Below are 11,708 nucleotides of genomic sequence, written 5' to 3'. Positions count from 1 at the left end.
ACCCCCACCCCAAAGGGTCTCCCTGTAGCTCAGCTGGCCTGGAATTTGCAATGTAGACCAGTCTGGCCTCGATTTCACAGAGATTCTCTGCTTCCTGAGCATTGCCACTAAAGGCATGCACCACCACATGCACAACTGTGTTTATTTTTTGAAAGAAAAAATTGATAGAGAACTTTTTTATTTGATGATGAAGGAATGAAGTCAGATGTGCCAAAAAATATTTATAAAAATGTCCTAGGCCTTTACTGACTCATGGTTCGCAGTATGATGATCGGTTCCTGGAAGGAAAGGCAGAGAGGACAGGGCGGCCTTAGACGAAAGCTTTGCTGTCCCCATTGTCCATAGCAACTGACTAAGGCTGCCCCGTCCTCTCTCCCTCTTCCTTCCAGTGTCCTGCCCATGCTGAGCAGAACTTCTTAACACTGAGCTATGTATGGCTTTACACTTTCTTCTGAACACTTGACTTCAAGAAAAGGAGATGGGTTATTAGAAAATAAACTTGGGCTGGCGGTATGGCTCAGCAGGTAGAGGTGCTTACTGTCGATCATGATGCTCTGAGTTCAGTCTCTAGAACCCACCGAGCAGAAGAGGGAGAACTGACTCCAGAAACTTGTCTCTGACCTCCAGACAGGCCCTATTCCACACAAATAATAAATGTAATTTAAATTTTTTTTTAACCTTTAGAAAGTAAATGTAGCTGGGTGTGATGGCTCACTCCCATAACTCAGGCAGTGGAGATGCCGAGACAGGATTGCTGCGAGTTTGAGACCAGCCTGGGCTGTAGAATAACACTGTACCTTAAAGCAAGCCAAGCAGCCCTCACTTTGATGGATTTGCTTGCAGAATTTGTCCTGGGTACAAGTGAAATTCGGGATTGCCATGACTGAAACTTACAGAAATGTGTGGTTTTCAGCGTCCCTTGCAAACTTTACAGCCTGTGTGTGTATCCTCGTTGCCAGCTGGGCTGGGGAGGGCAGTGCTGTAAGCCCAGCAGGTGGACCAGTGCTGTTTTGCTGTGCCTTGCTTTTATTTAATGCCTTGATGGCCAAATAAAACTCACTTCCCTTGTTATTCCAAGTATCTCAGGCTTAACAGTGCTGCTGTTTCTACTTTGCAGATGAGGAAACTGATTGGCTGGCTATCTTTTAGATCCACCTGCCTCTTGGTAGACGGATCTGGACACTCACCTGCTTGGGCATCTGCAGTGAGCATTAGCCCTTGTCCTGTCTAATCTGATCCCTCTTTACTGTGTCCTGGAGTGACTGCCTTTGGAGGTGAGAGGAAAATTAATTTTCCTTACAAACTCAGCCTTCCTGTGGGAGATGAAGTAGGCAGAGCCAATATTATTATTCAGACAACTGAATTATAGCAAATGGATTAGATGTAACAACAGCCTGTACAGATTTAACATTTTCAATCCGTTTGCTGTCCTTGAATCTATGTTCTTTCTTCTTGTACCTGGAAATCAAAAGACCTATTTTTAAAAATGTGTATGTCGTCTGGATAGAGTTCCCTTAAGAATTGAAACAAATCTGGGCCAGTGAGATGACTCAGCACGAAAAGGTGCTGACTCCTAAGCCTGACAGCCCAAGTTCGATCCTAGAACCCACACGATTGAAGGAGAGAACTAGTTCTGTGCACTGTGATGCATGTCCTCCCCCCCCCCGTAAATAAATTAAAAATCTTTAAAGAAGAAATTAAACAAATCAGCCTATTAAATTTTCTTTCTTCTTTTTCTTTTTCTTTTTTTTTTTTTGTCTCCCTGAAGCCCCAGCTGTCCTGGAACTCACTATGTAGACCAGGCTGGCCTTGAACCCACAGAGATCCGCCTACCTCTGCCTCCCAAGTGCTGGGACTACAGGTGTCCGCCACCATGCCTGACTTAAAATTTCTAATAAAAAAAAGTTGACCTTATGATTGTGGAGATTATTTGAATGAGCTATTATTGTGTGCATCAGAATCTGAAATTTGAAAATAGTTTAAGACTTAAGCTTTTTTTTTTTTTTTTTTTTTTTTTCAGATGAAAGAGGACTTGCTTGCTGATTTGCTAGCCAGGCCTGTCTTACTTAGACAGGGAGATTTCTAGTTCCTCATTTTGACTGGACTGGAAAATGATTCTATCCTTGCTGTGGGAGACCTTGGCACCCCATTTCCTGTGAACACATGCTTTTGGTAGATTTTCTATATCAAGCAAACTGGCTCTTCCTCTGGTCCATGCACTTGGACCAGCATGTTAGTGTGTGTTTGGATGATACAGGCAGAGGTACCCCCTTGGCCAATGTGAGTGGGTGCTAGGAGCACTGCCGTGAATCTAACCCTACCAGCTTGGTCCTGGTGCCTTCTTTGTGTGTTCCAGTATGGCTGCAGGTATGGGCGAAGCCATCAGCGGCCAGTGTTAGGGTCAGTGGGTAATGAGAGACTATGTGCATCCTGGTTCTGTCTAGGGAGGCAGGCCCCAAGAACACTTACAGGGAAAGATATTTGGATGGTACACAGGGCAGGTGACAGGCAACCTGTGGAGGTGTGACTAGACCCTAGGATCTCTTCATAAGGCTAAAGATGGTTGGTGTATGACAGAGAAGTTGAACCTCAAAAACAGGAACAAGACTGCAGCGAAATGCCATTCCTGTTGTCTAGGGAGTGCGTAGATGGGTAACTGAAGAGTTCCTTTTGAGAACAGAGCTTTGATTGATCGTGTTGCTAGGGGATCAAACATAGTTCCTTGTACTCGCTAGGTAAACATCCTGCCAACTGAGCCTAGGATGGAATTTTGAAGCAGCTTTGGGAATTAGAAGGAGTGTGTGGTGTGATCACGTTCACGTCCCTGTCTTCTCCTTGGTCTCACTTTCATCGTCCTGTAGCTGACCCGTCAGAATCATTTTCATGGAGCTCCTTCCGACCCCTTGTTATACTCACAGAAGTCTGGACCCACGTACATTAGTCTTTTAATTCTGCTCCAGATCGCTTCTCCTGGGGTTGCCCTGCTGTGAGCCAGTGTCCAAAATGACTGCAGTGTCTCCTTGCTCTGGATGCTGTCCTCTCCACTCCCTGCTGCCTCAGAGCCTCTGCTCCTGTAGACCAGCCCGCAGGGGCTCTAGCCCAGATTCATGCCTCAGGAGGAAAGGAGTTGTTTCACTGAATAGTTGCCAAGTTGTTACTTCCTTTTGTCTTTGTATCTCACTTATTTCATGCCCATTGATAAGATTGGCAGCAGAGGCCACCTATGGTGACCCTCTGCAGAGTTTCCTAGTGCCCTGTGCTAGGTCTTGGTGAACACAGACCTTTCGTTACTACTCATCTTTCTGAAAGGAGTGGCCACCTTCTAGGCCTATAGAGCTTTGACTGTGATTTTTCTTTTTCTTCTTGAGACAAGGTCTTCCTGTAGTCCAGCTGACCTGGAACTCACAGAGATCCACCTGCCTCTGCCTCCTGAGTGCTAGGATTAAAGCCCTCACAGGAGGGGCTGGGATTAAAGGTGTGTACTGCCTCACCTGGCCCCTACTATAGGTTTGTTTTTTTCTTTTTAAATGTGTATGCATGTACTGCCTGCATGTAGGTAAGTGCACCCACGTCTTGCAATGCCCACAGAGGACAGAAGAGGCTGTTAGATCCCTGGAACTGAAGTTACGGACAGTTGTTAGCTGCCATGTGGGTGCTGGGATTCAAACCTGGGTCTTCTGCAAGAACATTCAGTGTTCTTAACTGCTGAGCCATCTCTTCAGCCCCTATAGGTTTCTTTTTTAAATGAGTGTGCAGTGCCTGCAGAAAGCCAGAAGAGGGCATTGAATGCCCTGGAACTAGGGTTACATGGTTGCTACTGCCACGTGGGTCCTGGGAACCGAACACAGGTCCTCTTTATTTATTTATTTATTTTTGGTCTTTTTGAGGCAGAATCTCCTGTAGCCCCAACTGGCCTGGAACTTGCTTTGTAGACCAGGCTGGCCTCACAGAGATTCACCTGCCTCTGCCTCCCAAGTGCTGGGATTAAAGGTGTGCGCCACCACGCCAGGCAAGAGCAGCAAGTGTTCTTATCCACTGACCCATCTCTCCAACTGTAAATTTTTTTGACCTAGAAAAAAGTGGAATCAGCTAAACTTTTCTTTCTTTCATAAGACAAGATCTTACTCTGTAGCCCAGGCTTCCTTGAATCCAGGCAATCTTCCAGCCTCCCACTGAGTGCTGGGATTATAGGTCTGCACCACCATGCTTGGCTCAGTTAAACTTGAATGGACTAAAATGGTACAGTGTAGTGTTCCAGTTGTGTGTAGCCATGTGGTCTTCAAGCCTTTGGCTGATCTGACTGCAGTGTGTTCAAAGGGGCCCCCAAGTCATCTTACAGGTGGGTTTCCCTTGATACTTTTTGTCTTAGTATTTCTAAGACTGTTTCCAACGATTTGGAATTGCGAAATAAAACTGGCACACTGTCAAAGTATTAGAAATGTGGCTTTTTTTTATAGACTTTTTGAGCAATTGCAGGTTTAACACATAAGTAAGAAATGTGGGTTTTTTTTTTTATAGACTTTGAGCAATTGCAGGTTTAACACATAAGTAAAAGGGATAGAGATTGCCTGTATTCCCTCTGCCTACTTACTGAGGGTCATGTAAACTATGAGAGGGTTCTGTTTGCCAGGTAGGCAGCACCTGAGTACTTTTGTCCAGTCCTGCGTTAGACCCTACTGCAGGTTGCCACATTGGGAGCAGAGACATGCTCATCAACAGAGAGCAGGTGTGCCTGCCTGCTTGGCTACCGGAGTGGTGCCTTTAAGAGTACTTGTCTTGTGTCTTTGGATAGTTTCTGGGTCTGCTGTGGGAGCATTGGTAGGTACTGACAATACCGGGTGCATTTATTGTCTAGGTTACAATAGAAATACTAATTAGTGATCTGGGGCAGCAGTTAGTGGACTTATTCCTTTTCCAGTTTCCAGTTTGCTCCTTCAATAAATCAGAGTATTTTGGAGAAATTGGAAGCCCACAGGCCTGATGGGATCAGAGGCAGGTGGACATGGTGTGGGCTCGATGTGATTCTGCACTCCTCACACCTTGTGATCCACCCTGTTAGGAGTTGCAAAACACATAGATGCTCTCACTAAGTGGGGCAATTAAAGGCTATAATTAATCCTTCAATGCAGGCCAGAATTGGCAGCCCGAGGATTTGAAATTAGATTTTTAGAGCCATTGCTTTTCAGAATTTGGACAGGGGACTGTGGACCTGTAGTATAAGGCACAAAGGTTACTTATAGACAAGTCACCTGAGAGAGCAGAAGAACAGAATGCTGAGGTGGCATGCCCTCTCCTGCAGCCCTGTCTCCCAGGTTTCCTCCTTGCTCCTTGGCCTGTGGCCCATCCTCTTCTCATCCACCCATTTCTCTGAATTCACAGAATTATTTAGCTGTCCCTCCTGTCCATTCGGACATGTCTCTGATCAGTATTGAGTCACTGGGATTGGCCTCTAATTATGTTTTCGTTACAGTCATTGCTTCTTCAGTGTACACCACACAATGAGAGCCGCTATGTGGCCTGTTCCTGTTAGTTGTGGCATCAGCATCTTCCCTCACTGTCTGCCCTTCCCAGTCATTGTGCCATCCGCTTGGTATGTTTTTTTCCATCCTTTCACCTGAAGATAGTGCTTGTCCTTGAAAGTGACATGAGTTACTTGCAGACAACAAAAAGATGGGTTTTGTTTCTTAATCCATTCACCTAGTCTGTGTCTTTTGACTGGGGAGTTCAGTCTGTTGATATTTAAAGTTATTAATGAAAGGTGTTCATTGAATCCTGTCATTTTTATTTCTGTTCACATAGTTGATATAGCTGTAGTTTTCCACATTTATAACTTCACTGAATTTCTTTTCGCAACCCCTTGGGTATAGTCCGTCCTTTCTTCAGCTGTTTTTGTATTACTTCCAGAACTCTCTGAAGGACTGGTTTTGTGGACATGAATTCCTTCAGCCTGTTTATGTCATGGAAATTTTTTCTTTCCCCTTCGACTATAATAGACATTTTGGCTGAGTATATTAATCTGGGTTGGCATCTGTGGTCATTTAAAACTCGGAATGCTTTGGTCCAGGCTCTTCTGGCTTTCATAGTTTGCGCTGAAAAGTCAGCTGTAATCCTAATGGGTTTTCCTTTATATGTGACTTATTGTTTCTCTTTTGCAGCTTTCAGTATTGTCTCTTTGTTTTGTGCGTGTAGTGTTTTTACTACGATGTGCCGGGGAGAGTTTCTGTTCTGGTCCTGTATTTTTGGTGTTCTGTATGCTTCTACGATGTGCCGTGGAGAGTTTCTTTTTCAGTCCTGTCTGTTTGGTGTTCTATATGCTTCTTGTATTTGTACAGGCATGTCTTTCTTTAATTTTAGGAAATTTTCTTCTACGGTTCTATTGAGGGTCTAGTCCATGCCCTTATCTTGGGATTCTTCTCTTTCCAGTATGCCTATGATTTGTAAGTTTGGTCTTTTTATGGTGTCACACAATTCCTGCATGTTCCGTTCTTGTGATTTCTTAAATTTTTCATAATCTTTGCTTAAGTGTCCTAGTTCGTCTAGTTTATCTTCCAGTCTTGATATTCTGTTTTCCATTTCATTCATCCTATTGGTGAGGATTTCTCCTGTCATTTCTAATTGGCTTATGAGTGATTCACTTCCTCCTTCATTTCAGTCTGAGTGTTCAATATTTCTAGCTCTTTTCTGAATTCATTTAGAAGTTTATCCCTATCTTCCTTCAGTTCTTTCTTTGTTTGTGTGTTCTTTAAATTCACTGAATTCTTTTATCATGTTTATAACTGTTCTTTTGAGTTCCATGTCCTGCATATCTCTATTGAGGTTCTCATTGTACTCCTCTAGAGGACTATTGACATTTGGTGGGGATATGTTATTTTGGTTTTTCATGTTATTTTTTCTCTGTGATTTTGACATGTGAATTTCTTTTGTAGTTTCTGATTCTTGTGTGAGACTCAGGCTTTCAAGTTTAGGTCTGCTTCTTTTTGTGAACTTTATGTGTCGTCAGATGAGGATCAGATGCTCTCAGGCTTTCTCCTAAGGTCTGGATCCCTCCAGGAAAGATGTTGTCCTCAGGAAGTTGGGGTTGGACTGGCCTGGGAGCAGGGCCCAGGAAAGATGCTGGTCTTGGGCAGCTGGTGGCCGTGCCACCCAGAGATGCAAAGGGAAATGGGGGCAGGAAGAGGCCCCAAGGGCTCCTGGGGACTGCTAGAAGGAACTGGGTTTGTCTGGATGCAAGGGATAAGGGATCAGGAAGCAGTGGTGGCTCTGGGCCTAGAGGTCAGTCCAGGTGTCCAGGAAAGAGGCGGTGGGCTACACAGCCCAGGGGAGCAGAGCTCTTTTTTTTTTTTTTTTTTAAAGATTTATGTGTGTGTGTGAGTACCTTACATGTGTACATGTGCACCACTTGTGTACTTGGTGCCTGAGGAGACCGGAAAAAGGTGCCAGATTCCCTGGAACTGGAGTTACAGATGATTGTGAGCCACCTGGTGTGGGTGCTGTAAACCAAACCTGGGTCCTTTGCAAAAGCACTAAATGCTCTTAACTGAGCCAATCTCTCCAGTCCATTTTTGTTATTTTGAGACTGTAGCTCAGGTTGGCCTTGACCGCTTAGTAATCCTGCTGCCTTCCAGAAAGGGTGATTTTCAGTTGAAATTTTGAGATACTCCTTGAATGCAGGTGAAGGCTTACATGTTGGGGAATTTGAGAAGTCTAGATTGGACTCTGGCTTTTGTCTCTCAGAAGCATGCCTGGGTGTGGAGGGCAATCTTATTGGGAGACCTGATAATGAAAGCTTTACCCAAGTCACCTGGAAAACTCTTAATTTGCATGTAACTACACTTGTTAGTGGTTAGAAAAACTAAGACTGGCTGTGGTGGTGTACACCTTTAATCCCCGCATTTGGGATTGATCTCTGTGAGATCAAGTCCAGCCTGGTCCACATAGTGAGTTCAGGCCAGCTGGGGATACAGGGCGACCCTGTCTCTAAAAACAACAACAAAAACCCCAAACACTCCCAAATATTATATTCCTTTCGCTCAGACCCTTATAGGTAGAACAGAAGCAATACTTTCTCCATTGTGTCAGTCTCCAAAGTGTGTGTGTGTGTGTGTATGTGTGTGTGTGTGTATGTGTTCATATTCACTTGCCTCAACACGTGTGGAAGTCTGAGGACAACTTTCAGGAGTCAGTTCTCCTTCCACTGCTGGTTCTGAGGCTCAAACTCAGGTCACTTTTACCCCACTACACCATCTTGCCATCTGATTTGATTAGTTGCTATTTTAAGGGTACTTTCTTTGAAGTCTACTTGACATAGAACAGAAAAAAGCTATTTTGAGGGAACCTTTCAAAGGGTTTGATTCCTGTGTGTATCGCGGTAGTCCACACCTCAGTCCTGAGAATAGAGTGTCACACTCAGCCTCGGAACTGCAGGCAGCCTGGTCTTGCCCTGAGAGCCAGGCGGCTGCTAAGCTGTTCTTCCCATTGATCAGTTGTTCTTTTTCAGTAATTCATTAAATGCAGTCAGGTGGAGCAGACTCTTGTCTTGACTGCTTTGACTGGCAAGGTGCTTTTGCAATGCGTCCATGTTCCTTTCATGGCTATTTTTTCCTTTGTAGTTGTGGAATGGCATTTGAGCAGTATTCTGGTGCATGGCTGAGTCCTTTCCCTGTTGCTGGCTGTCTAGTCACGTTGCCATGAGCTCCTCTCTCCTCTTTCCCCTTGCTCCTATGCCTACCCTTTCCTCTGTGCCTTCTTTTACCTCTTCCTGTGCCTAAGAGTTGTATCCTCAGCCCCCCTTTCACCTCTTATTTTAAGACAGGGTCTCACTTTAGCCCAGGCAGGCCTTGAACTCGTGATCCTCTTGTCTCCTTCCTGAGTAGCTGAGATTACAGGCTTCCACCACAAGGCCTGAGCTGGCCTTTCCAGCAGCAAATTGTCACACAGCATAGCAGCTGTTGAGCTCTTCGCAGAGCCTTCATTAACAGAATTACATATAGGACAGCAGGGATAAAAGACAAACTGGGTATGGTGGCACATACCTTTATCCTAATACTTGGGAGGCAGACAGATCCCTAGAGTTCAAGGACAGCCAGCCAGGCTACATAATGAGACCCTGCCTGTCTCAGAAGCAAGATAAGTACAGATAAGGTTTTCCAGTGTGAAAGAACTTAGCTCCTCCTCCTAAGAGTCACTGGGAAAGCTGGGCCTGGTGGCACAGGCCTTTAATCCTAGCACTTGGAAGGCAAAGGCAGGTGGGGCCAGCTGGGGCTACAGGGAGACCCTGTCTCAACCCCCTCTCCCCCCAAAGTCCCTGGGAAGCCAAGAGCTCCCTGCCGTCAGGTCGTGAGAATTCCTGGAGTCGGGGCACTCTGGTGGTGTGTACAGAAGCAGGTCCATCTGTTGAAATGACCACTTCCTAAATTTTACATTTGTTCATTTATTTTGCATTTGTGTGGGCATACATGGCAGCTTGTGGAATTAAAGTTCTCTCCTTCCACCATGTGGGTTTTGTGATTGAACTCAGGTCATTTGGGTCATCAGGCTTGGTGGCAAGTGCCTTTACCCACTGAACCATCTCACTGGCCCAATGTCCTAATTTTATTTATTTTTAAGTTGTTGTTTTGGTTTGTCTTTTTTTCTTTTCTTTTCTGGGATGGGGTTTCTCTATAGTTCCACCTGGCTTGGAACTCACTATGTAGACCAAGCTGACCTTGATCTCAAAGAAATCCACCTGTCTCTGCCTCCCAAGGGCTGGGATTAAAGCTGTGTGACACCACGTTCAGCCAGTAATTTCCTAATTCTAAAACTTTATTTATTGTGTGAGTGCATGTATATAACATACTTGTGCCATGTCAAGTGTGTGGAAGTCAGACAACTGTGGAATCTATCTTCCCCTTCTACCTTGATCCAGGTATCAGATTCAGATCCCCAGGCTTGGGCAGTAAGTGCCTTTACCCACTCAGCCATCTCACTGGTCCCCATTTCCTCATTTTCAGTATGGTAGCGTTCACAGCCAGCTGTGGCATACCTGAAGACCCGTGCAGGTAAAAGTGGGGGGCTCCTTGTGTAGGCACAGGGAGAAAGCACTTTGGTGTCTCTTTAGTCTCCCCAATGCTGCCATAGTGTTCTTATTTTGTGTTTGATACCAAGCTTTCATCACCATGTGGGGGAGGCCTCTGCCTCCCTGTGATTAGCTGCGGGCCACTGATGATGTTACCGGCTCAGCATTTCTTTAGTCTGTATGAGCCCTGACAGAAGAGAACAGTGAAAGTACATGGGCACAGGAGTAAGGTGCTTTTCTGACTGCCATACTCTGGACTGAGAAGGAAGAGGAAGCTCTCCTTCCCTCCCCCCCTAAACTTTTTACCTTTTGGTTTTTTGAGACTGGGCTCATGTAGCCAAGGACCTGGACCTCCTGGTTCTTTTGTCTCCACATCCCAAGTGGTGGAATTGTAGGTGTGCAGCACCAAGCCCAGCTTTCAGAATAGTGATTTAAGGAAGGAATTTTATTTTTTTTCTCCCGGTATTTTGAGACAGGGTCTCCCTGCAGCCCCAGCTGACCTGGAACTCACTATACAGACCAGGCTGGCCTTGAACTCAACAGAGATCCGCCAGTCTCTTCTGGGATTAAAGGTGTGCACCACCATGCTGAGCAACATCTGTAATTTTAAACTGTCCTACTTGGAGACTACTTCACCCTGACTTATTTCTGTGAGGCTGTGTGTATAAAGGTCTGGTTTGTACCAAGAAACAGGTCTTGGGAGGTCTTAGCCTTGGGGCCTTTCAGCCAGTGCAAGAGACGACAGATGCTGGGAGAAGGATTTTTCCTATACTAAAATATTAAAATTGTTAACTCTGGTCTAGTAAAGAGAATGTAGCGCTTGTCAGAGCCCATGGGTGAGTTTGATACTGGCCTTCATGGTGGTGGTGCCAGCATCTGTTTTGGCTTGTAGCTTGAGATACCAGCTTCTCTAGGGTACTTAGTCAAGCACTCTCCAGGGACTTGGCTTCTGGTAAGTTTTTACTTGGCGTTTGCCATTCTGCTCTATGACCTGGCTGCTTTCCACATTGTCCATTTCTTACTCGATCCCTTTCTTCCCCTAGTCTTCATATTTCCTAGGCTTGCAAACAGATCTATAACTCAAAAAGGAACTTCATTACAAACTTGAAAAATCAAAATATGTTCTAAGAACATGTCACAGGGGACTGGAGAGATGGCTCAGAGGTTAAGAGCACTGGCTGCTCTTGCAAAGGACCTAGGTTTGGTTCCCTGGCACCCACTTGGTGGCTGGGAACCATCTGTAACTCCAGTTCTGAGCGACCTGACGCCCTCTCTGGCCTTCACAGGCATTGCACACTTGTGGTGGACCAGCATACATGTGTAGGCAAAACACTCATGCACATTAAATAAAATTTTTTAAAATTTTTTTAAAATTTATTTTTTATTTTATGTGTATGTACATGTATTGCCTGCATAAGTGCACCCATGTCGTGCAGTGCCTGCAGAGGACAGAAGGCTCTCATGATGGAGTGGTGAGAACTGGCCTCATGGCATGATGCACAGACGAAGCAGAATCAAGCACCATTGGGTGTCAGACTGTTGGCAGACACTGGGTAAGGTGCTGTTCACCTGGGGTCACAATTAACATTCAAGACTGAAAGAGTCTGGGCTTAAATTTTACTTGACTGATTTTATTTTTTAATTTTTTTTTTTT

The 11,708-nt window shown here is 45.1% G+C and overlaps 1 protein-coding gene across 3 annotated transcripts in view; it reads left to right on the top strand.

Annotated features, from left to right (window-relative positions):
* Nucleotides 1–11,708, top strand: part of Foxk2 (forkhead box K2) — a 62,308-nt gene that overhangs the window by 24,802 nt on the left and 25,798 nt on the right. The window lies entirely within an intron of this gene.

Source organism: Nannospalax galili, unplaced genomic scaffold (genome assembly GCF_000622305.1).
Source record: "Nannospalax galili isolate Female #2095 unplaced genomic scaffold, S.galili_v1.0 scaffold679, whole genome shotgun sequence".
NCBI classification, from domain to species: domain Eukaryota; kingdom Metazoa; phylum Chordata; class Mammalia; order Rodentia; family Spalacidae; genus Nannospalax; species Nannospalax galili.
This window is presented reverse-complemented; position numbering and strand designations above follow the sequence as displayed.